Genomic DNA, 24,314 nt, shown 5'->3' with positions numbered 1-24,314 from the left:
TCCCCAGGTCAGTTAGGCTCTGATATAACCCCAGCAGGTTAGGCTTTGGTCAAATAGTTTCTGCTGAGGGCAGACCGTATTAAGAATAGAATGCTCTTAGGCCGGGGTGGCACATGCCTGCTAATCCCAGCACTTTGGGAGGCTGAGGTGGGCAGACCACTTGAGGTCAGGAGTTCAAGACCAGCCTGGCCAAAATGGTGAAACCCCGTCTCTACTAAAAATACAAAAATTAGCTGGGCATGGTGGTGTGCGCCTGTAATCCCAGCTACTCAAGAGGCTGAGGTGGGAGGATTACTTGAACCCGGGAGGTGAAGGTTGCAGTGAGCTGAGATCTCGCCACTGCACTCCAGCCTGGACAACAGAGTGAGACCCTGTCTCAAAAAAAAAAAAAAAAGAAAGGAAAAAAGAGTAGAATGCTCTGGCTTATTTCAAAATGGTTCCCTTTCCCCTTTCCCTGCCAGAAGAGTGAGGGGATTTCCCCCTTGATGCTGTGAGATCTAGGTCAAGCTTCCCACGAAAGTGTGGGAGTCCCCTTGAAGTTTTTAACTCGCGGAGTTGTCCACACTAAGCCTCTAGCAATTTGTCAATTATAATTCAAGCTTTTCTGACCGACGTCTGGTTCCCACAGAGGTTCCTGCTTGTGGGTTTCTGCTTAGGTAATTTGTGACTTTTTTTGTATTCACCTGTCTGTCCCTTCGAATTTGGGTCAGGGTTTGTGCTGTGAATTTTTTTTTTTTTTTTGGAAGACAGGACCTCATTCTGTCACCCAGGCTGGAGTGCGGTGGCATGATCTGGGCTCACTGCAGCCTCACCCTCCTGGGCTCAAGCAATCTTCCCACCTCAGTTCCCCAAGTAACTGGGACTACAGCCATGCGCCACCACACCCGGCTCATTTTTGTATTTTTTGTAGCGATAGGGTTTTGCAAAGTGGCCCAAGCTGGTCTTGAACTTCTGAGCTTAAGCTGTCTGACCACCTCGGCTTCCCAGGGTGTTGGGACTACAGGGCGAAGCCACCAAACCCAGCTTTTTGTTTTTTTAAGAGATAGGGTCTCACTCTGTTGCCGAGTCTGGAGTGCAGTGGTAACTCACTATAACCTTGAACTCCTGGGCTCAAGCGATCCTTCTGTCTCAGTCTCCTGAGTAGCTAGGTCTACAAGTGTACACCACCATGCCTGGCTAATTAAATTTTTTTTTTTTTTTTTTTAAATAGAGACTGGGTCTCGCTATGTTGCCCAGACTAGCCTCAAACTCCTGGCCTCAAGCAGTCTTCCTGCCTCGGCCTCCCAAAGCACTGGGTTACAGGTGTGAACCACCATGCCTGGCCACCTCACTTCTTTTATGTATCTAAGAAGAGTTGCTGATATTTCAGTTTTTTTACTTTGTTGTTCGGACAGAATAGTGACTTCCAAGCTTCTTAAATGCTGCACTAGAAACTGGAAGTTTATGTATACTCTTGTTGTTACTCTTGGTTCACACAATTTGTGGTATACAAATTATATCTCCCTGTTAGATTGCCACCTAGAATGATCCGAAATTTAAGACCTATCCCTCTTTCCATGAATTTATCCCTTGTTTATTACCTACTTGTAGAACATAGAATATCTCAGTTTAGCATCTGATCTTTGACAGTATAGGTGCCCTATTAAAGTTGAAACTGATTTTGATGCCATTTGCCTCAATTTATATCATACTATTGGGATATATTTGTTAAGATTCTTGTTGCAGGTTAAGGCAATCCACTGGAGCTAAGTTAGAAAAAAAATAACAGTTATAAGGATATGACAATATCTCACAGAATCCAAAGGCAGCTATTGTAGCTGTATCTTTCAGGCATAGCATAGAAGGGTCTGTAATTCATTCAACTTAGGTCAGGAGCTCACACTAGGCTAATAAACTGGTTAGGTGGATAGGTTTTCCCTGAACATGGCATTTTATCTTGTGATGAAAGTGTATGTGTGTGTATGGGGTGGCGGTAGACAGTTCTATAATTCTGTTGGCAAAGATAATCCAAGAGATGTCTACCATCTCAAAATTGGAGATACAGACTTCGGCTAATATGGTATTAATTAATATTTCAGTCATGGACAAACAATCTATATACTACTTTAGGTTCTCCAGAGAAACAGAACCAGAAGGAGATAGAGGTTTCTGTTTTGTTGTTGTTGTTGTTGTTTTGTTTTGTTTTTTGAGACAGTCTCGTGGTGTCACCCAGGCTAGAGTGCAGTGGCACGATCTCGGCTCGGCTCACTGCAACCTCCACCTCCCAGGTTCAAGCATTTTCATGCCTCAGCCTCCTGAGTAGCTGGGACTACAGGTGCCTGCCACCACACCTGGCTAATTTTCGTATTTTTAGCAGAGACGGGGTTTCGCCATGTTGGCCAGGCTCTTTTCGAACTCCTGACCTCAGGTGATCTGCCCACCTCGGCCTCCCAAAGTGATGGGATTACAGGTGCGAACCACCATGCTCGGCCCAGAGATAGAGGTTTCTAGCTTGCAGACAGTAAATCATGAGATGTCTCAGCCTCCATAATTTTGTGAGTCAGTTTCATTTGATAAGTCTCATTATGTGTGTACACACACACAGAATTATATATATGTATGTAGGCATGTATTTATATCATGGGGAGGGCAATCCGGTGTACTCAGTTCCATTCAAATGCTAATCTCTTCTGGAAACATTCTCCCAGACACACTGAGAAATAATATTTAATCAAATGTTTAGGCATTCCTTGGCCCAGTCAAGTTGACATGTAAAATTAACCATCACAGGGATGTTGTATATCTCAATAGTTTCTGTCCCTGTGACATGTATATACAAATTTATGTCATTTTGAGTCTGATTACTCCAGACATGAGAATTAAGCATACTCCTTCTTTTAGTCCCAATCTCAGATCAGTTGCTGTTCTAGCGATTTCAATGCCTATGTATATTTAATACATCTGTTATCACATTTTCCAATATTTGTTAAACTACTCTGCTTTTTGTTTAGTGTGAACTAGGTGAAAACGATCACCTTGTTCTTTATAGCTCTTGACTGGAAATTTGATGTTTGTGAAAGATGCCAGATGGATATCCTGGAAATTGTAGCCCTGTGTGAATGTGGGGAAGCAACAATGTCAGCTTCCCAGATCCTATTCTCTTAATGTATTTTGGTCTTGATCTGCAGGAATAAAGCTCTTTTCAGAGCTTATTTCATTTCTTTTTTTCTGCCACTGTAAGGGTGTTCATATTCAAAGGGTGTCTTTTTAGGATCAAATTTACTTAGCCTCTTCAGAAAGTTGAACATCAGGTTACTTTTTCATTCCTAGTTTTCTGTTTCATTGCTCAGACTTGAGTTGATCACTTAAGACCAGTTGCCCTAATGGATTATTAATTGTATAAACAAACTAGTCCACTGGTTGGTTTCATGGTTCAAATTGCATCTTTGCCTTTCCGTTCTAATTCTTTCACACAAATTGCTTTTTCGATGATGAATAATAATAGCTATCATTTATTGAGCAGTTACATATCAGGTCTGTGCAAGGCACTTTATATAAATACCTTCATCATCATTAAAAATATCCTGCAAAGTATAGTTTTCATATAAAGTGTAAAGAAACTGAGATTCAGAGAGGTTATCTTGCTCAAAGTAGCAATAGCTATTAAATAATATAGCATGGGCTGGGTATGGTGGCTCATGCCTGTAATCCCAGCACTTTGGGAGGCCAAGGCAGGAAGATTGCTTGATCCCAGGAGTTCCAGACAAGCCTGGGCAACACAGCAAAAACCTGTCTCTATTAAAATATAATAATAATAAAATAAATAATAGAACATGAATTCAAGCCTGGATCAGCCAGATTTTTGTACCAGTGTTCCTTCCACCAAACTCCAGTGACTCTTCATAAAAGATGTTCATTTGGATTAAATATCAAGCCAGGTATGTTACATATTGCTAAATGGTTGATTTAAAATTCCAGACTCAGTTTTGCCAGATATTCCATTGCTGTAGTCACACTCTTGAATCATACTTTTTCTTTCTTTAAAGGTAAAATATCGAACTAATAGGAACTTTCTGATAAGTTGTGATTGTGAATAGACAGCACAAAACCTTGGGAAAACATGATTTAAGTCTGAATTGTTCTTTTTTTTTTTTGAGACGGAGTTTTGCTCTTGTTGCCCAGGCTGGAGTGCAATGGCGCGATCTCGGCCCGGCGCAATTTTAGCCCACCGCAAGCTCTGCCTCCCGAGTTCAGGTGATTCTCCTGCCTCAGCCTCCTGAATAGCTGGGATTACAGGCATGCGCCACCATGCCTGACTAATTTTGTATTTTTAGTAGAGACGGGGTTTCTACATGTTGGTCAGGCTGGTCTTGAATTCCTGACCTCAGGTGATCCACCCGCCTTGGCCTCCCAAATTGTTGGGATTACAGGCGTGAACTACCGTGCCCGGCCTTGAATTGTTCTTTAGTATGTGTTGGCATTAATAAACATTGAAATAGTAAGTACATTGAAGTTTTAATGGTCCCAGTACAACTCTTGGGATCCTTTGTATGGGACTATTTCCTAGGTGGAAGTTCTTCGAAAGTAAATCCTTTAGTTATTTTAATTTGATTCACAAGTAGTGAGCACATACTCTGTATTATACATGGTATCATACACTAGGGATACAATGACGAAAGAAGCAGTCTTTATCCTGAGAAACCTTAATACCCTGGAAGGGAGAGACAGACAGTTTTAGAAAAATCGTGGATCAGTTGATAAGTGGTCTGATGGGGATAAAAGGTACACAAGATTGAAGGGGCATCTATCTCAGACCTAGATCAGAAGGACTTAATGGAAGAAGTGATGTCTTGGATAGAATGAGGAGGACAAGTAAGAGTCAACTGACAGTGGCAGGGGCAAAGTTTGGAGAGGGTGCAAGTCTTAAAAATAATATGGATGAAGACTTTTTTTTTTTAACTGGTTTTTAAGATATAATTCATATATCATAAAATTCACTTTTAAAGCATACATTCAGTGGTTTTCAGTATATTCACAGAGTTGTGTAACCATCACCATTTATAATTCCAGAACATTTTCATCACCCCAAAAACTCCCTACCCATTAGTAGTCACACGCCATTTTCTCCTCTCCCCAGCCCCTGGCAACACTAATACACTTTCTGTCTCTGTGGACGTGCCTATTCTGGACATTTCATATTAATAGAGCCACATAATATGTGGTTGTTTATGACTGGCTTCCTTCACTTAGCATAATGTTTTCAAGGTCCATTCATGTTGTAGCATGTATTGGTATGAAGGTGTGTTTTGGAAAATAGAGATAGGCAAGATTGAGAATTGAGGGTTTGTGTTGATCAAGATGACTACTGCATAGAGTAAGAATTTGAGAATAGAGAATAAGATGTCATACTAGAGAAGTAAGCAGAAACCAAATCAAACAGAACAGAACATTGTCAGCTATGTTATGGAAATACGGACTTTATCCTAAGGGCAATAGGATGACATTGAATGGTGTTAAGTATGGAAATGATACAATCAGATTTGGGTTTTGTATTTGTGTGGAGAATAGGCTAGATGGGTACAAAACAGGGGGCAGGGAGACTAGGATTCTTGCAAAAATCTAGGCAACAGAAAGATGGAGGCGTTATGGGATATGGCAGTGGGAATGGAGAGAAGTGGATGGATTTGAAAGATTTAAGAGGTAAGATTGATAAGACTTGATGTTCGATTGAATGTAGAGTTGGGAGAAGGAGAGGATAGTATCTAGAATGGTACTTAAGTTTCTGAGTTTATGAGAGAAGTGGATGATAATGCACATACTCATTAAGGAGCTGGCTGCTAGGTAAGTTCCTGTGGTGCCAATATATAAGTACTAAAATGGCACTGGAACATTAATGAGTTGGAAAAAATGCATTTACTGGAACTCTACTTAGTAGTAGTGTATGTGGGTTGGAGGAAAACTTTGATAAGCTACTGTAGATGGAGTAAAACCCCTCTCTTACCTCACTTTTTGCCTGAATAACATTAGTTGTTTCCTAAACTGTACTCTTAAGAGACCCAAAGCTTGTTTTATTGAGTGTCTACCATCAGTGGGTCTTCTTTTTTTTCCTGTCCCTATTAAGATTTTTATTCTTTTCTTTAAAATGTTTATATGAGATTGGTTTGAAGACTATCAGATTACTAACCTGCTGTTCCATTTGAATTACACCAAAATGTAGTGGCTTAAAATAACAGTTTAATTATCTCTCATGGTTCTGGGGATTGATTGGGCTTACTTAATTAGGTGGTTCTCTCTCTCTCTATTTTTTTGAGACAGAGTCTCACTGTGTCGCCCAGGCTGGAGTGCAGTGTTGTGATCTTGGCTCACTGCAACCTCCACCTCCTGGGTTCAGGGGATTCTCATGCCTCAGCCTCCTGAGTAGCTGGGACTACAGGTGCCTGCCACCACACCTGGCTAATTTTGGTATTTTTAGTAGAGACGGGGTTTTGCCATGTTGGCCAGGTTCTTCTCGAACTTCTGATCTCAGGTGATCTGCCCACCTTGGCCTCCCAAAGTGCTGGGATTACAGGTGTGAGCCACCGCCCCTGGCCAGGTATTTCTCTCTTAGGGTTTTCATGCAGTTGTAGTCAGACAGTGGCTGGGCTAGAGTCATCTTGAGGCTTGCTCATTCGCATGTGTAGAGATGTATTCAGATCACCGAAATGTGGGCTTTCCGTGTGGTTTCTCTGGCGTGGTTACTGGGTTCCAAGAGTGAGTGTCCCAAAAGGAGCGGTCAGAAACTGTATTGCCTTTCATGACCTGGCCTTGGAAGTTACATAGTTTCCCCTTTGTTATGCTCCATTTGATGAGGTAGTTGTGAATGTCTGCCCAGGTTTAGAGGAAGGAGACATAGATTTCACAACTCAGTTGAAATCTCCCATCCCACACTATCTTCTTAATGTGACTGTGACACCTGAGTCACAGGTGCTATGTCACAATCACATTAAAAAATCATGTGGGATGGGAGATATGGTAGCAGCCATTAAAAAAAAATACAATCTGCCATCCCTACCTGAGAACCCTGCTCAGACTAAGATTGGGAACAGAAAGAGAGGACTTGGAAGATTGAATGTGATTTTGTACCTGTTGAGTTTGAACACTTTGTCAGACTTTCTGGCAGAAATGTTAAGAAGTTTCTTTACTGAGCCGGGTGCAGTGGTGTGTACCTGCAGTCTTAGCTACTCCCAGCCTCAGGAGGCTGAGGCCGGAGGATCACTTGAGCCCAGGAGTTTGAGTCTAGCCTTGTCAACACTGCGAGACCCCATCTCTAAGAAATAAAATTTAAGAGTTTGATTACTGGTCAGATACTGAATTTGTTTATAGAGAATAGTATTAATCACAGCCAAGATAGGAAACATCTTTAACTGATAATATTTTCTAATATATCATCATTTTATTTTCTTTTTTAAAATCTATGGCCAGGATTTTGGAAATTTTCACCCTCACAAATAATTCTTCTGTTATAAACATGTTCATATCAGAGATTCCTATGAATTTCTTGCATTTTATATTTTAAACATCGTCTTTATACCTGTCACCTTTCAAGTTTATGTAAGAAATAAAATCTTTGTTTCTTAATTTTAAATGATGGTTCTTTAACATTCCTTCATATTACAGTTAAAATTTTAGTTTTCTGCTATACATCCCAGGGAGATAATCTTTTTAGATCCTTATCTTTCCCATTCCCTTTGCTTTTCAGTTTTTATATTTCAAAGTAAAACATTTATTTTTATTTATTTATTTTTTTGAGACAAGGTCTGACTCTGTTGCCCAGGCTGGAGTGCAGTGTCATGATCACAGCTCACTGCAACCTCCACCTCCCAGGCTCAAGCTGTCCTCCTGCCTCAGTCTCCCAAATAGCTGGGACTACAGGCACATGCCACTATGCCTGGCTAATTTTTGTATTTTTAGTAGAGATGGGGCCTCGCCATGTTGGCCAGGCTGGTTTTGAACTCTCCTGGCCTCAAGTGAGCCACCCACCTTGGCCTCCCGAAGTGCTGGGATTAAGGTGTGAGCCACTGCACCTGGCCAGATTTATGATTTATGATTTTAGAAAGCTATTTCAGTTAAGATTATGAAGGATATATTTTATAGAGAAATGAAGGCAATAACACTTGTTTGGTAACTATATGAACCACTCTAGGCGAGAACTGATGAGGGCCTAAGCTAAGGCAGTTTAGAAATGGGATGAGGGTGATGAAATTAGGAACTTCTTTGGAATCTTTGCCATGGTAGTGTGTTATATGCTATACTTAATTAAATAATTAAATCATTCCACATATTTTGAATACTACTATGTGAAAAGAATTGTGCTGGGGCCTTGGAATAAAGGGATGAATAAAAAGGGTTTCCTGTCTTGGGTGAACTTATGGTTTAGTGTAGTCATTTTGTAAAGAGAGAAATTACATGTAATGTGAAATATAAACATTATAGGAACACAGAGAACTATGTGATTAATTATTGTAATTATTCACATTGGGAGATGACATTTGAGTGGAATATTAGAGGAGTTCTGTGAAATCTTTGTTTTCCTCTCGTGTATCTTGAACCGTATTTAAGACATTTGTACTGTTTTATGTTGTATACCTATCCATCTATCCATTTACTAAACTTCTTTTGTTCCTTCCAAAAAATGATTCTATAATGTCAAATGGCAATGAATAAATCATTACTGTAATGCTCATTCTGGGTAAAAAGTACTGGAGTATTTGTCTCTCTTTACCTAAGAAAAGTGTATTCTCCATGGGAGGTGATGGAATTCTTCTTTTCACTACCTATTGCTTATCTGTTTCTCTCTGTGTCTCCCTTTCCCTTCCTTTATTTTTCTGAACTATTTCTTTATTTATTAGGGCATTAGCAACTTTAAGTCTACTTTTAAGAATGAATGCAATAATTTTATTTTATTATATGTCACTTCTCAAAGGTAAGAATGGAGACTTATAATTAAACAGGATGAGGCCAGGTGCGGTGGCTCACGTCTGTGATCCTAGCACTTTGGGAGGCTGAGGTGGGCGGATTGCCTGAGCTCAGGAGTTTGAGACCAGCCTGGGCAACATGGTGAAACCCTGTCTTTACTAAAATACAAAAAAATTAGGTGGGCATGGTGGTGTGCATCTGTAGTCCCAGCTACTCAGGAGGCTGAGGCAGGAGAATCGCTTGAACCCAGGAGGTGGAGGTTGCAGTGAGCCGAGATCGTACCACTGCACTCCAGCCTGGTGACAGAGCAAGACTCTGTCTCAAAAAAAAAAACAGGATTTATTGACCCTTCCTCACACACACCATTTATTTTCTTTCTGTCTTGAAACCCTCATAAAATGGTAAGAAGTAAGAACTGAAGAGGAGATAACAGTGGATGAAAGATTTCAGTAAATGGAAAGAGTGAAGGTCTTCAAACTGAAGACGCAATAAGCTGCTTGCCTGCAGAGGGAGATATGTTGAGAAGCCCCACAGCACCTTAGAGAGATTTGTGATACAGAGACTCCAAGGATCTCTAAGGGCTTAGGTGAGGTGTGGTACTGAAAGTAGATTGGCTGGAATATGATACAAGGAATGATTAGTTTTGCAGAATCCTATGTAGCCAAGTAACTTTCCCCTTCATCCTGCAGGGGTCTAGAAGTTTATTTTCTGGAAGAATTGAATAGAGGATACTTTGAATTGAAGGATACCAGGCATATCAGGAGCGGATGAGGTGCAGGTTGAAAGTAGATTAAGGAAAATATAAAGTTATAAATGTGGCTGGGCGTGGTGCCTCATGCCTGTAATCCCAGCACTTTGGGAGGCCGAGGTGGGCAGCTCTCTTGAGGTCAGGAGTTTGAGACCAGCCTGGGTAACACAGTGAAACCCTGTCTCTACTAAACATACAAAAATTAGCTGGGCCTGGTGGCAGATGCCTGTAATCCCAGCTACTCAGGAGGCTGAGGCACAAGAACTTCTTGAACCTGGGAGGTGGAGGTTGCAGTGAGCCAAGATTGCACCATTACATTCCAGCCTGGGCGATTGAGTGAGACTCCATCTCAAAAATAATGAAATAAAATAAAATAAAATAGTAAAGTTGAGACTAGCCACTAGTGGTCTTGTGTGATTTTCCTCCAGCCAGATTTCAGCTACTTAGGGGAATGTATGTAGTAGGTGGATAGTTGGATTTAGCAAGAGTTGAGGCTTTGCCAGCTGAGACTGGAATATAATTCCAGTAGAAAAACCTATAATATTATTTGTATTAGGGTTCTGCAAAGAAACAGAACCAATAGTATATGGAGGGGTGTGTGTGTGTGTTTAAATTTATTATAAGGAATTGGCTCATGCATTTATGGAGGCTGAGAAATTTCCCAATCTGCTGTCTGCAAGCTGGAGACCCAGGAAAACTGGTGGTGTCATTCTGAGATTAGAGGGCCAATGATGTAAGTCCCATTCTGAGGGCAGAAGATTGATGTCCCAGCTCAACCAATCAGAGAGAATTCCCTCTTCCTCAGGCCTTATTTTATTTACGTCCTCAATGGATTGGATCATGTCTGGTCACATTGGGGAGGGCAATCTGTTTTATTCAGTACACTGATTCAAATGAGATTAGCTCATCCAGAAACACCCTTACAGACATACCCAGAAATAGTATTTAATTTGAGTACCCCATGTCTCAGTCAAGTTGATATATAAAATTATCTGTTATATTATTGGACTTGCCTCACATATTGAAAAACTATATATATGATTTGACCTTGAATCTATAGAGTTAATTTTGTTTAAGAAAATCTTTAATTAGCTAGGTATTAGAGGAGTGGTTACTTTACTTTCATTCTCATTTTGACCTTGGTTTGTATTTTTATTCTTTCATACTTCTGATATGACTTAGTCCTTTATTTAATAGATATAAATCTGTTTCTTAGTGTCAGTAGCTCTTCTCATTTAGAGTATATCATAGCATGTGCATATTTTTCTAGTTCTCAAGACAGGGAAATCTTTTACCAGTGATTTTCATTCTTTATTCTTTATTGGGTCTTGGAAACTTGAATTTTAGGCCTTTTTCTTATTCTCTTATTTTTTATTAAGCACATAATTTTCACATCTGATAATAGAGTATTTGTAATGTCAGGAAATTTTTCTTGCTGCCTCAGTTTATCTTTAAAATTAAGTATTCATTAAATTATCTCCAAGATACTTAACCTGTTCTGAAAATACTATGATTATGTTAGATATTTTATACTGATAATATAATATTCATAGTCTTAGTTTTATTCTGATTAGCTTCAACTACTAATCTTGTTCAAGGCTAAATTAGGCCCTTAAAGAATTTTACATTGTCTCTAAGCAGTTATAGTTGGGCTACCATAACTTAATGAATATTGTTGTATTTTCACAAGAAGGAAGTAATATTTGAAGAGCCTTTGGCTTTTGCATGCACTCCTGATAGTGAAGGTTAATTCTGGGTTAATAGATCCATTGCTTCTAAGCAGTTGGAGGAGGACTGGAATCAAGAGACTCCATTTGGAGAAAAAAAATAGTTTGGCAATAAAAATCACAACAGGAAACTTGTGAAACTGAAGAATTCTGTGTGTATAGAAAAAAAATTGCACTAGAAGGACATTCTTGTGAAGCAGCAGTTTTCTTAGCTTTGGGTTCTTGGAGGGCCTATTATAAGGCAAATTATATACTTATGAATTAACATAATTAAAGTCATTGGGTAGGAAGTGCCTGCTGTTGATGTTTCACTTTGCATTATCCATTGAAAATAAACGTGCAAAAACTCTTCTTCATTGAAACATTTAACTTTTGGCCTTTTCAGACAATAAAATGTCTCTGTTGCTGCCTTGTATGCAAGCCAGGTCTTTGAATCCAAAGGTATAATTGTATTTACTGTTTCAACCCCATTGCTTTCATTTGTCTGGCTATAATAGATTTATATGAAGAAAATGAGGGCTTATAGTTACAGCAAGTGTAATGAGCAATGTGTTTTTCCTTTAGGATCAAACAGAGCATACTGAATCAGCAGGACTGGCTGGTGGTGCAGCAAACATCATGAGTAAGCACCAAGAAGTCTGTTCCTTATCATGTGTGTAAGGGGAAAAAGGTAAGAAAATGTTTTTATTTCTCTTAGAGATTGAACTTGAGAAACCAATGAGATCTATAGAAGATAATGCTGATGCATATATGTTACTTGCTACATTTATAACATTGTATCTTATTAAATCAGGAGTATGATTTTTTTCAAAAAGATTTGACTTAAATTCAGAGGAAAAGGGTATTTAAAAATCACTGTTATTTTGTGTCACAATGGTCACAGTGTTAATTTCCCTCCCAGTGCTGGCTCCTTCGTTTTAGAGTTAGTTGACCATAGAAAGGTAATTTCAGAAAAAATATGGATTTGAGCAATATTTTAGCTCATGCAAGAGCTAAACAAGTAAAGCTAATTTGGGGATGGGGAATCAGAAATGTAAATTTAATTACATTATTTTATTTTGTATTTTTAGATAAGTTATTATGTAGAGCAATAATTTCCAGCAGAAAACTGGAAGTATTCTTGTAGAGTACGAATCCTTGTCTTTTTCCTAACTAGGAGTCATGTTGTTTTTTTTCAAGTCTTAAGATTATTTAAGGGTGTGAACCCCCAATATCTGTGTTGGAAACAAGTGCTTGGTGTAGCCAAAAGAAACCCTCACTTAGACAGAAATTTTCTCAGCAAGGTACTTTTACTTCTGCAGAAGGGTGCTGCTTGCACCTGTTACAAATGCAAGAGCACACTGAACAAAGGAAGGAAGGGTTTTTTAATCCTAACACAGTTTCTGTTTCTGTGTCTTTTCCCTATTGGCTAGGGTTGGATTGCGCAATCTAAGCTGATCCTAACTGGCTAAGGCTTAAACTTTTCCAAATAGGGTAAATGTGAGATTTGTGAAGGGGCGGAGTGGGTAAAGAAGAAACAGTTAGGCTTAACAGAAGCGGGGGTAGGATTGTTTACAACTTATGACCAGGAAGTTGAGTCTTTGAAGAGGAACTCAGTTGTCCCAACAATTTCCCCTCTTCTGTCTTATAGTTCTTCATCTTCAAATTTGTTTAACAGGAGCTGGCTTTGTTGTTCTTCTTGATTATCAAGGTGCAAGAGCTTATCTGAGTACGGAGGGGGAGAGGTCGGGGAAGTTTTTGTGAGAGCTGCTTCTATGAGCCTTTGGGTTAACCCACGAATACAAGGTGTGATACAGCAACTGACAAGGATGAGTACACCTTTAACAATTGCAAGGGAAGTAAAGATTGAGGTCATGAGTCCCTTCCGTTTTCCAAACCACCTTTCCATTAGGCCTGTAAAGGGGTCGTCTATTGCAGAGTTTTTGGCTAATTCATTTGCTAGGGTGGTAAGGCCTTGTAAGGCTTTTATGATTGTCCCGTCGGGGGCTGTATTATTAGGAATAAAAGTACAACACTGGACCGTGATCATGACATAGACTCTGCCGTTTTTGGCCAACACCATGTCAAGGGTTATTCTGTTTTCCCAGACCATCTGGCTGGTGGGGCCTAATTTCAGCGATTCCTTTTATGGCATCTCTGGTATAATTGATGAATTGCTGCTGATTGTAGTATATGTGATTTATCCAGTCTACGTTTTTGTTTATAGTGGACCACCAGAATAAGATAGACTCGAACCTGGTGGCTATTTGGTTTTGAGCTTTGAATTCATTTGGTACCCTCCGCAAGACCCTGATGCTATCTATGTAAACTTGAGGGTCAAAGGACCCATTTATTGGGGCTTCTTTTTTTCTTCTGGTTACCTGCTTCCTGATGAAATGCCATGGTGAAAGCCATGGCCAATTGGATCAGAGCACAAGTGCCACTCCAGTCGCTTGGCAGTATACCAAATATTGGTCCCCCACAATACCACCGTACATCCTCTCAGGGATGGACTAGGGTTAATGATTGGTTAGCTCTTGAAAAGGTTTAGGCCCACTACATCCCATCAAGTTTCCAAGGAATGTCAGATTTTCCCCTTGTTGTGAGAGACACAAGGTAAAATTGGCATCGAGAGCTGGTTAAATGGCCCTTGGGGGCTGTCCCATAGGGGTCCTGACCTTTGGGGAAAATAGTGAGTGAGTGGCACATGACATGTTTCTCCAGGCTGTGGGGTGCTGGAAGAGAGCTACCATATAGTCTTTGCCTGATGGATTGGCCCATCCGGGTGGGAGGGGAACAGTTTGAGTTTGTGGCCTGCCTGTTGCACAAGTGTAACAATCGGTTTTATTTAGGGTGCGAACGGGATATTTAATCAATTCCAGCTAGGCATTTACATCTTGATAACCAGTTTCTATGGCTAGGGTTTGCTGTAAATCCTTAACTTCTACTATAGCTACTTTGGTTTTGTCAGTAGGCATGAAGCAAGAAATGGTTTGATTTTTGTGGTTTTGGGAAGCGGGTAATGGGAGATGGAGGAGGAGGAGCAAACCTCATTTCAAAGATGCCTGTAGGGTCTTTTGCAGTGACATCTGCTCCTAGGCCATAAAGGTGCTCTAAAGTGGGGATAGGGTCAGTGGAGGTGGGGATAGGAATAGAGAGAAGTACTGGGTTGCACTGGTGGTTTTGGCAATTTGAGGAGATGGTTCCTTCGGTGAAGTGGAGGTAGGATTTTAGGGTGGTGCAACCCTTTGAGGAGGTCCAGCCCTGATATTTCGTGGTCCAGATAACATCTCCCCAACTATAACATAACCTCTGGAAGGCTTGTGGTCGTCGATTGCAAGGGTCGGGGGTGGTGCTGGTTTTTCTGGGGATGGGGGGCAAAGATACTTTTCTGAAGAAGCTAGCTGTCTTTGACTATGGAGGTTTCCACAGGGTATGACAAGACAAGCATCGAATGTAATTGTTTGGGGGGAGGGTGATCGGGTTACATTGATGATAAGGTGTCCTTGGGTAGCTAAAGGAAGAATAAAAAGACAGATTACACCTTTTTGAATGTTAGTTTGGAGGGCATTGATCCTGGAATGATGGTCCATGACTTTGCAAGGGTTGCGGCCCCTTTTACCCCAGTGTGGTGGGTCCACGCTTTTTCGGCCATTCGGATTGCTGTCTCAGTGGTTAGGAGTATTAGATAAGGTCCTTCCCAGGTTGGTTCAAGCTTTCCTTCTTTCCAGTGTTTCTTAAGGATGTGATCTCTGGGCTGGTGTTGGTGAATTGGGAATTCGAGGGGTGGAGTCTGCGCTAGGAGGCCTTGAGTCCTGAGGGAGGAAAGGGTGGAAGACAGACCAAATACATATATTTTTAGAAACTGATCTTTTGTTTCAAATGTAGGAAGGTCAGTAGTGGAACTTAGATAAGGCAGCCCATAGAGCATTTCAGGCCAAGATCTTTTTTTTTTTTTTTTCTTGAAACAGAGTCTCACTCTGTCGCCCAGGCTGGAGTGCAGCGATCTTGGCTCACTGCAACCTGCACCTCCCAGGTTCAAGCAATTCTCCTGCCTCAGCCTCCTGAGTAGCTGGGACTACAGGCACCAGCCACCACGCCCGGCTAATTTTTGTATTTTTAGTAGAGACGGGGTTTCACTATATTGGCCAGGCTGGTCTCGAATTCCTGACCTTGTGATCCGCCCTCCTTGGACTCCCAAAGTGCTGGGATTACAGGTGTGAGCCACCACCCCCTGCCAGGCCAAGATCTTTTTGAGGGGCAGTTTGGATTCTTAGTAAGGCAATGGGAAGGCATTTTGTCCATGGTAACTGGATTTCCAAGATTAATTTGGTTAGGTGATTTTTTAGAGTTTGATTAATTCTTTCTACCCTCCCTGATGAAGGTGGATGCCAGGGAGTATGATATTCCCATTTTATTCCTAGTGCTTGGGTTAGCCCCTTAATGATGTGTGCAGTGAAGTGGGTCCCATTATCTGAATCAGTGTTCTCTATTAGTCCAAACCTGGATATGATATGTTCCAACAGTGCTTTGACTACATTACTGGCAGTTGTGTTTGGGAAGGGGATGGCTTCTACCCAGTGGGTGAGATGGTTTACTATGACTAGTAAATACTTGAAGCAGCCGATTGGGGGCATTTCAGTTTAATCAACTTGGACGCTTTGGAACGGCCTGAACCCTGGGTTTCTTCCCGTGGGAGGCTGCTGCTTTAGGGTTTGCTTACTGGTTTTTCTGCACACGATGCAGCCATCCTCCACTTGCCTAGTAAGGGTATATATCTCTACACACCCATAGACTCTGAGGGCTACATTGCACATAGCTTGAGGACCCCAGTGAGTTCCCGGATGAAGCAGTGACAACATTTCCCTCATGAGGGGCTTAGACAGCATTTTCCTTCCATCTGGTAATGCCTGCTTTCCCTCTGGGCTCTCCTGAGCTCCTATTTTCTTTAGAGAAAGGTCTGTGTGGGAGAAGATGGGGATCGCAGCTGGAGGGGGAGACAAAGGGATAGATGAAAAATGGGTGCCTCTTCGGAAGAGGCAGCTTGCTTAGCTATTTGATCTGTGAGGTTATTTCCCTGGCTTTCAAAAGATGGGTTCTTTTGGTGTCCTGGGACATGGACAACCGCAATTTCTTCTGGCAGCTGAAGATTTTCTAATACTTGCAAAATTAATTCTTTGTCGACCAAATCTTGGCCCTTACTGTTGATGAAGCCTCGTTCAGTCCAGATTTTTCCAAAGGTATGGACTACTCTGAAGGCATACTTGGAGTCAGTGTAAATAGTTCCTTCTTGATTCTGCAGGGATTTTAAGGCTTGGTTTAATGCAAAGAATTCACATGTTTGGGCAGACCAGTTATTTGGCAGTCTTCCTGACTCTACCTCTGTGAGGATTTCCCCATCACCTATGGAGTACCTGTTGTACCTTTTTCCTTCAATGATCTGGAGGGAACCATCTATAAAGAGGTGATGCCCTGTTTGGAAAGGGGTTTCGCTTAGATCCAGTCTGACTCTAGTTTGAGAACTGATTAGATCTAAGCATTTATGCTTAGATTCTTCTGGATTTGGATTTCCTGTTAGGAAAGCAGCGAGGTTGAGTGAATTGTCAGTGGTTAGTGTTAGGTCATCCCTCTCTAATAAGATAGCTTCATATTTTAAAATTCTTGAGTCAGTGAGCCATCTCTCTGCCTTCTGATTAAGAATAGTTCTGACTTGATGAGGGGTACTTATGATGAGGTTTCCCCCAAAGATTATTTTCCTGCTTTCTTCTGTTAGCAAGGCAGTTGCTGCTATGGATTGGACGCATTTGGGCCATCCACAGGTTACGGGGTCAAGGATTTTTGACAGGAAGGCTACGGTCCATCGGTGGCCTCCGTGTTTGTGGGTGAGTACTCCTAAGGCCACTCCTTTGCTTATATTAACAAAAAGATGGAATGGCTGTTCTAAGGAGGGCAAGGCCAGAATGGGGGCTGTTACAAGTAGGTGTTTTAATTCTTCTACCTGTTGGATCTCTGATGGGGTCCAAAGGAGGGTCTACAGGGTCTGGTCTTTCTTGAGTGAGTTTTTGATACAGGGGCTTTGTTTTTAAGGCGTAAGAGTTAATCCACAGATGACAATATCCAACCAATCCTGAGAATTTCCTAAGTTCCTGCTTTGTTTCGGGTAAAGGCAAAGATACCATACCTTCAATTTGTTCGGGTCCTATCTTTCGTTTGCCTTTACTGATTAGGTGTCCTAGGTATTTCACCTCAGGTTCTACGAATTGGAGTTTATTCTTTGAGACCTGTAACCCTTGTTCCCTTAGGAAATTTAGGAAGTTAACTGAAATTGCTGTTACTTGATCCTCGTTACCTCCTGAAATGAGCAGGTCATCCACATATTGGAGAAGGCATATGTATGAAGGCAGGGAGAAATTTTCTAGAACTTGTTCTAATATTTGACCAAATAGATTTGGGGACTCTGTAAACCCTTGGGGCAAGACTGTCCATCGGTACTGTTGTTTTCTACCAGAGTCAGGGTCCTCCTACTCAAAGGCAAACATGTCCTGACTGTCCTCCGCTAAAGGGCAAGCCCAAAAGGCATCTTTTAAATCTATCACAGTGAACCATTGGTGGTTTTATGGGATTCTACTGACAATGGTGTAAGGATTGGGAACAACAGGATGGATAGTTTGAACTATTTGATTAATAGCCTGGAGGTCTTGCACTAGTCGGGATGACCTGTCTGGCTTCCTTACAGCAATACTGGAGTGTTAAAAGGGGGCATACAGGGTTCAAGGAGTCCATCGTGGACAAAGCTTTCAATTATATGTTTTAAACCTATCCTGGCTTCCAAGGGAATAGGGTATTGTTTTGTTTTTACTACTTCCCTGGGAGTTTTTAATTTGGCATGGATTGGAGGAACCTGTAGCTTTCCTCGATTTCCTTCCTTTGACCATACGTCGGGATGGATTTGGCTTTCTTCCGAAGTGGTGACCAGGTTTAAGGAAGTAAGGAGTTTTCCCTGATTAACGCATAGGCCTATGCCTAACCTTAACATTAAGTCCCTTCCTAATAAATTAGTTCCTGCTTTGGGAATTAACAAGAACTTAGTAGTGGCCAACTTATTCTTATATTTGACTTTGGTTTCCTCTAGAATTTTTGCCCTGAATTCTTCCCTTATGAACCCTGAGACAGTATGGTTTTCTGCTGAACATGCTAAGCCTGATGGGAGAAAACACAGGGAAAGCGAGCTGCTCCTGAGTGGACTAAGAAAGTGACTATCTCTGATTTGGGTCCCACCATTAAATTTATCAAGGGCTCTTGGTGGGACTCAAGATGGAAGATGTAGGGTCCCTGACCCCCCTATTCTTCTTCAAATGTCATGAGTGGAAGGACTTTCCTTTCCCTCTCCCAGTTGGGACATTCCCTCTTAAAATGTCCTGGCTTTCCACAGTAGAAACATCTGTTTTCCCTTCTCCCCCTCCCTGTTCCCTGACTCTCAGGTTTCATCCCTTTGCTTCCTGTATAGGGGTCAGACAGCCAGGTGCTTAGAAGGTCTACAAGTTCTATTTTCCTGGGCTCCCTGTTGAAGAGTTCCCTGTTGTAGGGTGGACAAGCATAATCTTTGCCTTTTGCTTCTGCCTTTCCTCATCCCTCTCTACATACACCTTTTGGGCCTCTTAAAACTTCCTCTGTGGGATGGTCTTTCCAATTTTCTATCTTTTGTATTTTTTTTGTAATGTCCGGCCAACTATTGATGACAAAGTGGAGCTTTAACATCCCTTGTCCCAGTGGGTCCTCTATGTCTAAACCTGCATATTTTCTTATCTGTTCCTTAAGTCTAAGAATTCTTTGGGCCCTTCATCTTTCCCTTGTTGTACATTAAATGCTCAGGAAACATTAGGGTTCAAGGAGCTGATTCCCAAATCCCTTTAATTATCATATCCCTGAGATCTCTCATGTTTTCTCAGTGGGCTTCATTGTTGTTATCCCACTGAGGGTCCTGGGCCAGGAATTTATGCTCTGCTGCAAGGACATTTTGAACAGGAGGGTGTTTGCACTCTCAGACTATCATGGCAGCCCTGAAGATCATGGTTCTTTCCTTTCCTGAGAAGAGAATACCTAGGATAGACATTAATTCAGCCCAAGTGAACAGTTGTGGCCCCAGATTGTCCAATTTGATCTGCAATTCCGAAAGGGTCGTCTAACAGTGGTTTGAGTTCCTTTTTTAGATTTCTAACCTCTGAACAAGTTAAGGGGGCATTTACAAAGCCAATATCCCCTCCTCCTAGTGGTACTTCCCTTAAGGGAAAAAGGGTTAGGGCAGACTTCTTTGAGGAAGAGAGGAAAGGAAAGTTTTGGATATCCCTTTGGCATTGTTCTATTTCCCATTGGAGCTTTCCTGAGGAAGGGGCATGTTCATATGGCTGTCCAGTGGGGATGTGGGGTGGCAAGGCCCATGGGGCAGGATTATATGGGGGAGGAACTGAGTGTTCAGCTTGGGGTGGAGGGGTAGGCAGGTGAAAGACTGAGTGTTCCGCTTAGGGTGGAGGGGTAGGCAGGGGAAGGTGGTCTGGAGGATCCCATGCATCTTTAGATACAGAATTTGACTTAGGTAGGTCGTCTTTGGGAGGTATTGAGTTTGGCTTTGCTTTCTCCTCCTGCTTTAGGGAATAGAGAAGGACAGGTCTTTTTCTCCAACATAGAGCATCGTCTATTTCCTCTTGAGAAACTGAACTTTTATCATTGACCTACTGGATCAGGAGTTGACATATCCAGTCCTCATTTTACCCAGACTCTGGCCAAAAGACTGAAGGTCTGAGGATGGGTTCCTTAGTCCAAATAAAACAGCAATACTTTATCATACGCTGTCTTTTCTTGTGTTTCGTCCTTTCATTATCCTTCCAGTATTTTAACATAAGGCATAGGGGACTGTCAGGGGGAATTTTATTGTCTGCTTGGCCTTTTATAGCCCGTCTTACTTGGGGTATTTCCCATCCTGGTGGTTGGTGAGGCTAAATGTCTCGTATTAGAGATTTCTTGCACTCCCGTGTCCTAGAGGCTGAACCTCCCCTTTTCCCACTGGAGGTTTCTTGCACTCTTGTGAGCACCCACTTCATCCTTATTGGCTGCTTCCCTTATGGGAATTTTAGGTTCCTCTTAGTATTGGCGGGTTGGTGTAATCCCCTGATTGGAAAACTGCCCTAAGCCGTATAAGGTGACCACAGAACCAAGTCTGGACTCCACACTTGCTTTGCACCCAGTGGCGTGTCTCACTCACATACTTTCAACCTACAGAGATCCCAACCACCAAGGAATACTTTGTCGCCCCAATAGCGACGTTTCTTACCTTGGTCTATGCACAGAGTTATCTGGTCGCTGCGGAATTCTTAAGAATCCTCCCTATAGCCCGTGTTGCTGAGAGTCTGGATTTATTCGTCACTTTGGGCGGGATTCGATCCTGCACTCCTGGGGCCATCACAACGAGGCAGTGGGATGTGTCTCCCCATGAAAGATAATCACTAGCCCCTCCCAAAGGAGAATGGGATCCTGGACAAGCCCCCAGATTTGTTGGAAACGAGTGCTCAGTGTAGCGAAAAGAAACCCGCATTTAGAAGTTTTCTCAGCAAGGCACTTTAATTCTGCAGAAGGGTGCTGCTTATGCCTGTTACAAATACAAGAGCACACCAAACAAAGGAAGGGGTTTTTAACCCAAACACTGTTCCTGTTTCTGTGTCTTTCCCCTGTTGGCTGGGTTGGACTGCACAATCTAAGCTGATCCCGGCCAAGGCTTAAACTTTTCCAAATAGGGTAAATGTGCGATTTGTGAAGGGGTGGCGGTAAAGAAGAAACGGTTAGGCTTAACAGAAGAGGGGGTAGGATTGTTTACAACTTATGACCAGGAAGTTGAGTCTTTGAAGAGGAACTCAATTGTCCCAACATCTGGGACAAGTCTCAGTTTATTTAGAAAGTTTATTTTGCCAAGGTTGAGGACACTCAAGAGGTCCTGATGAAGCAACTGTGTTGTCTTAAGTATATACCCAAGTTTCATTGTCTCATGCCAGGAAAATTTAGGACACCGACATATGAGGAGTTTAGGAGCGGAGGTTTAATAAACAGAAGAAAGAAGGAAGAAAAACAGCTCTCTCTATTGAGAGAGAAGGGTCTTCCAAGGGAAGTGACTGGCAGGTGATGGATGTGCTGGATTTTATAGTCCAGCTTGAGGAGGTGGTGTCTGATTTACGTAGAGCTCACAGATTGGTTCGATCAGGTATGAAGTTTACATAGCATGCAGGGAAGGCTGGTTGCCCCATCCTAATCTTTTTATGCAAACGAACTTTCTCCTTGGCAGGCGCCATCTTATCTGCTCCTTACTGTACATGTGGCTGGCAGAGAAGGGAAGATGGAGCCTCCATCTTGAGCATGTCTAGTCCCTAGTTCCTGCTGGCATTCACCCATGCAAGCTCCCAGCTTGCTTGTCTATGTCTGCAGCTCGACTTCACAGATTGCTCTTTGTTAGAAAATGATTTCCAGCCTGGCCAACGTGGTGAAACCCCATCTCCACTAAAAATACAAAAATTAGCTGGGCATGGTGGCACGAGCCTGTAATCCCAGCTGCTCGGGAGGCTGAGGCAGGAGAATCGCTTGAACCCAGGAGGCAGAGGTTGCAGTGAGCCGAGATTGTGCCACTGCACTCCAGCCTGGGTAGCAGAGTGAGACTCTGTCTCAAAAAGAAAAAAGAAAATGATTTGGGGCTGCTTTTCATTAAAAAGAAAAGCCTTACTGAGGACTCTCGTACCCTTACTATCTGCCTAAGTGATTTCTTCTTAACTCCTGTATCACTGACAACATGTGCCCAGGTTTCTCAGAGCACAACTTGGTTTTATACATTTTAGGGAGACATGAGATATCAGTCAACATATGTAAGATGAACATTGGTTCTGTCCGGCAAGGCGGGACAATTCAAAGCAAAGGCAGGACTACTGGAAGCAGCGGGGGCTTCCAGATCATAGGTAGATAAAAGACAAATGATTGCATTCTTTTGAGTTTCTGATTAGCCTCTCCAAAGGAGGCAACAGATGCGCATTTACCTCATTGAGCAGAAGGGTAACTTTGAATAGAATGGGAGGGATGTTTGCCCTAAGCAGTTCCCAGCTTGACTTTTCCCTTTAGCTTAGTGATTTTGGGGCCCCAAGATTTTCCTTTCAGAAGGGGTAGAAAATGGTGGAGGGTATATAGGTGAGAAAGGTTACAAAAACTGATTACACTACTCACTAATGGAATGTTGCGTACTCTGGTTGAGTTATCTGACTTTTCCATGTAAGCTGTAAGGAAAGGCATGGGACCAGCAGTGTTTTATAGGAAACTGAGCCCCTTTTCTCTTCAGTTGAGGATGGAGCAGAGGTACTTGGCAGCAATGCCTTCTTCACCAAAACTCTGAGTCTGCAGTTGGCAAGCTATTTCTCCTCCTTTAGCCTTTTCACATGGGAGTGTGAGAAGAGAGTGCCCTTTTCTGCCTTCACTTGCCAAAATCTCATCCTTCAGGCATTGCCTCTTTAGGAAGTTTCCACCCATTGTAGCAAAAACTATCAGTTATCCACCAAAGTCACCAAAATCCATTTTTCCCTTCTGTAGTAGCTGCAGCTGTGATGTCGCAGTCCAATCAGCTTTCTTTGCAGCTGTGTATTCACCATCACAGTTAAGATATAGCATAAATCTATCACCACAGAGATCCTTATTGTTACTCCTTTGTAGTTGCATGTACCCTCCTCTCCCCTGACTATCCAATATTTAATGACTTTTTAAAGTTAAAAACATTGTTAAAACTCATAGGAAGAGCTGGGTTAGCATAAAGACAAACCCTATTATGTTCCTGGATGAGAAGACTTAATATCATTCTTTCTCCTGAGTGAGGACTAGGTTAGGAATTGATTTCTCATGGTTGATTTTATTGGCACTCTATTCCATCCTGCTCCATTGCTGAGTCTTGGGACCATGGAGGGGACTTTTTCTGTAGCTCCTGGTTTCATGTACAAAGCTCAGTTTGGCCCCTCTGGTGCATAAATTTCTATGTTTGCAGCCAGTAATTCTTATTCTTCCTGCTATCTTTCAAAACCCAGGCTTAAAGGTTGCTGTCTAGTTTTGATACTCCTGTGGACTGCCACTCTTCAGTTCCTGCTTTTCTTCTAGGTTTATGTCATCTGTGTATTTCCCTTTCTTGCTTTTGAATTTGACTGTTTAAACTCTTCTAAAATATTTTATTTAGAATTTTATTTATTTATTTATTTTTGAGACAGGGTCTCACTCTGTTGCCGAGGCTGGAGTGCAGTGCCACCGTCATGACTCACTGCAACCTCCGTCTCCTGAGCTCAAGCAATCCTCCTGCCTCAGCCTCATGAGTAGCTGGGATTACAGGCATGTGTCACCACACCCAGCAAATTTTTAAAATTTTCTGTAGATACGGAGTCTCACTATATTGTCCAGGCTGATCTCAAACTCTTGGCCTCAAGCGATCTCACACCTTGGCCTCCCAAAGTACTAAACTCTTTAAAATAATTAGTTTTGTCTAGAATTTTTTTATTTAGAGTAGGAAGGAATGTTTACCACCCATCAGCTCAGTGTGCCCTTTTTTAAGAAATCTTAAGCCTACAGAAAAATGGAAAGACTAGAACAATTAAGACCCGTATATCCTTCAGCTGGAGTTATCAGTTTTTACCATTTTGTCCCTTTTGCACACCTTTCTCCCCTTCCCACACATACACTCTCATATCATTTAAAAGTTAGTTGCAGACAACACAACGCTTCTTCCCTAAACACTTCAGCAGGCATCTCCTAAGAGAACAAGTAAGGGCATTCTCCTACAAAATCAGAATGCCATTATCCACATCTAAGAAAATGATAATTAATTCAATGTGTCACCCAATGTATCGTCCATATCCAAATTTCTT

General features: G+C 41.9%; 1 protein-coding gene across 2 annotated transcripts in view; it reads left to right on the top strand.

Moving 5' to 3' along the window:
* Positions 1-24,314, top strand: part of ZFYVE9 (zinc finger FYVE-type containing 9) — a 206,470-nt gene that overhangs the window by 58,235 nt on the left and 123,921 nt on the right. For both annotated transcript variants that reach the window (XM_054487840.2, XM_054487849.2), the window contains exon 2: positions 11,974-12,079. The gene's annotated coding sequence lies outside the window, so the exon portion shown is untranslated. The remainder of the gene's footprint in view (positions 1-11,973; positions 12,080-24,314) is intronic.

The sequence above is a fragment of the Pongo pygmaeus genome, chromosome 1 (assembly GCF_028885625.2).
Source record: "Pongo pygmaeus isolate AG05252 chromosome 1, NHGRI_mPonPyg2-v2.0_pri, whole genome shotgun sequence".
Lineage (NCBI taxonomy): Eukaryota > Metazoa > Chordata > Mammalia > Primates > Hominidae > Pongo > Pongo pygmaeus.
Note: the sequence above shows the minus strand (reverse complement) of the source record. Positions and strands in the feature narration are given on the sequence as shown.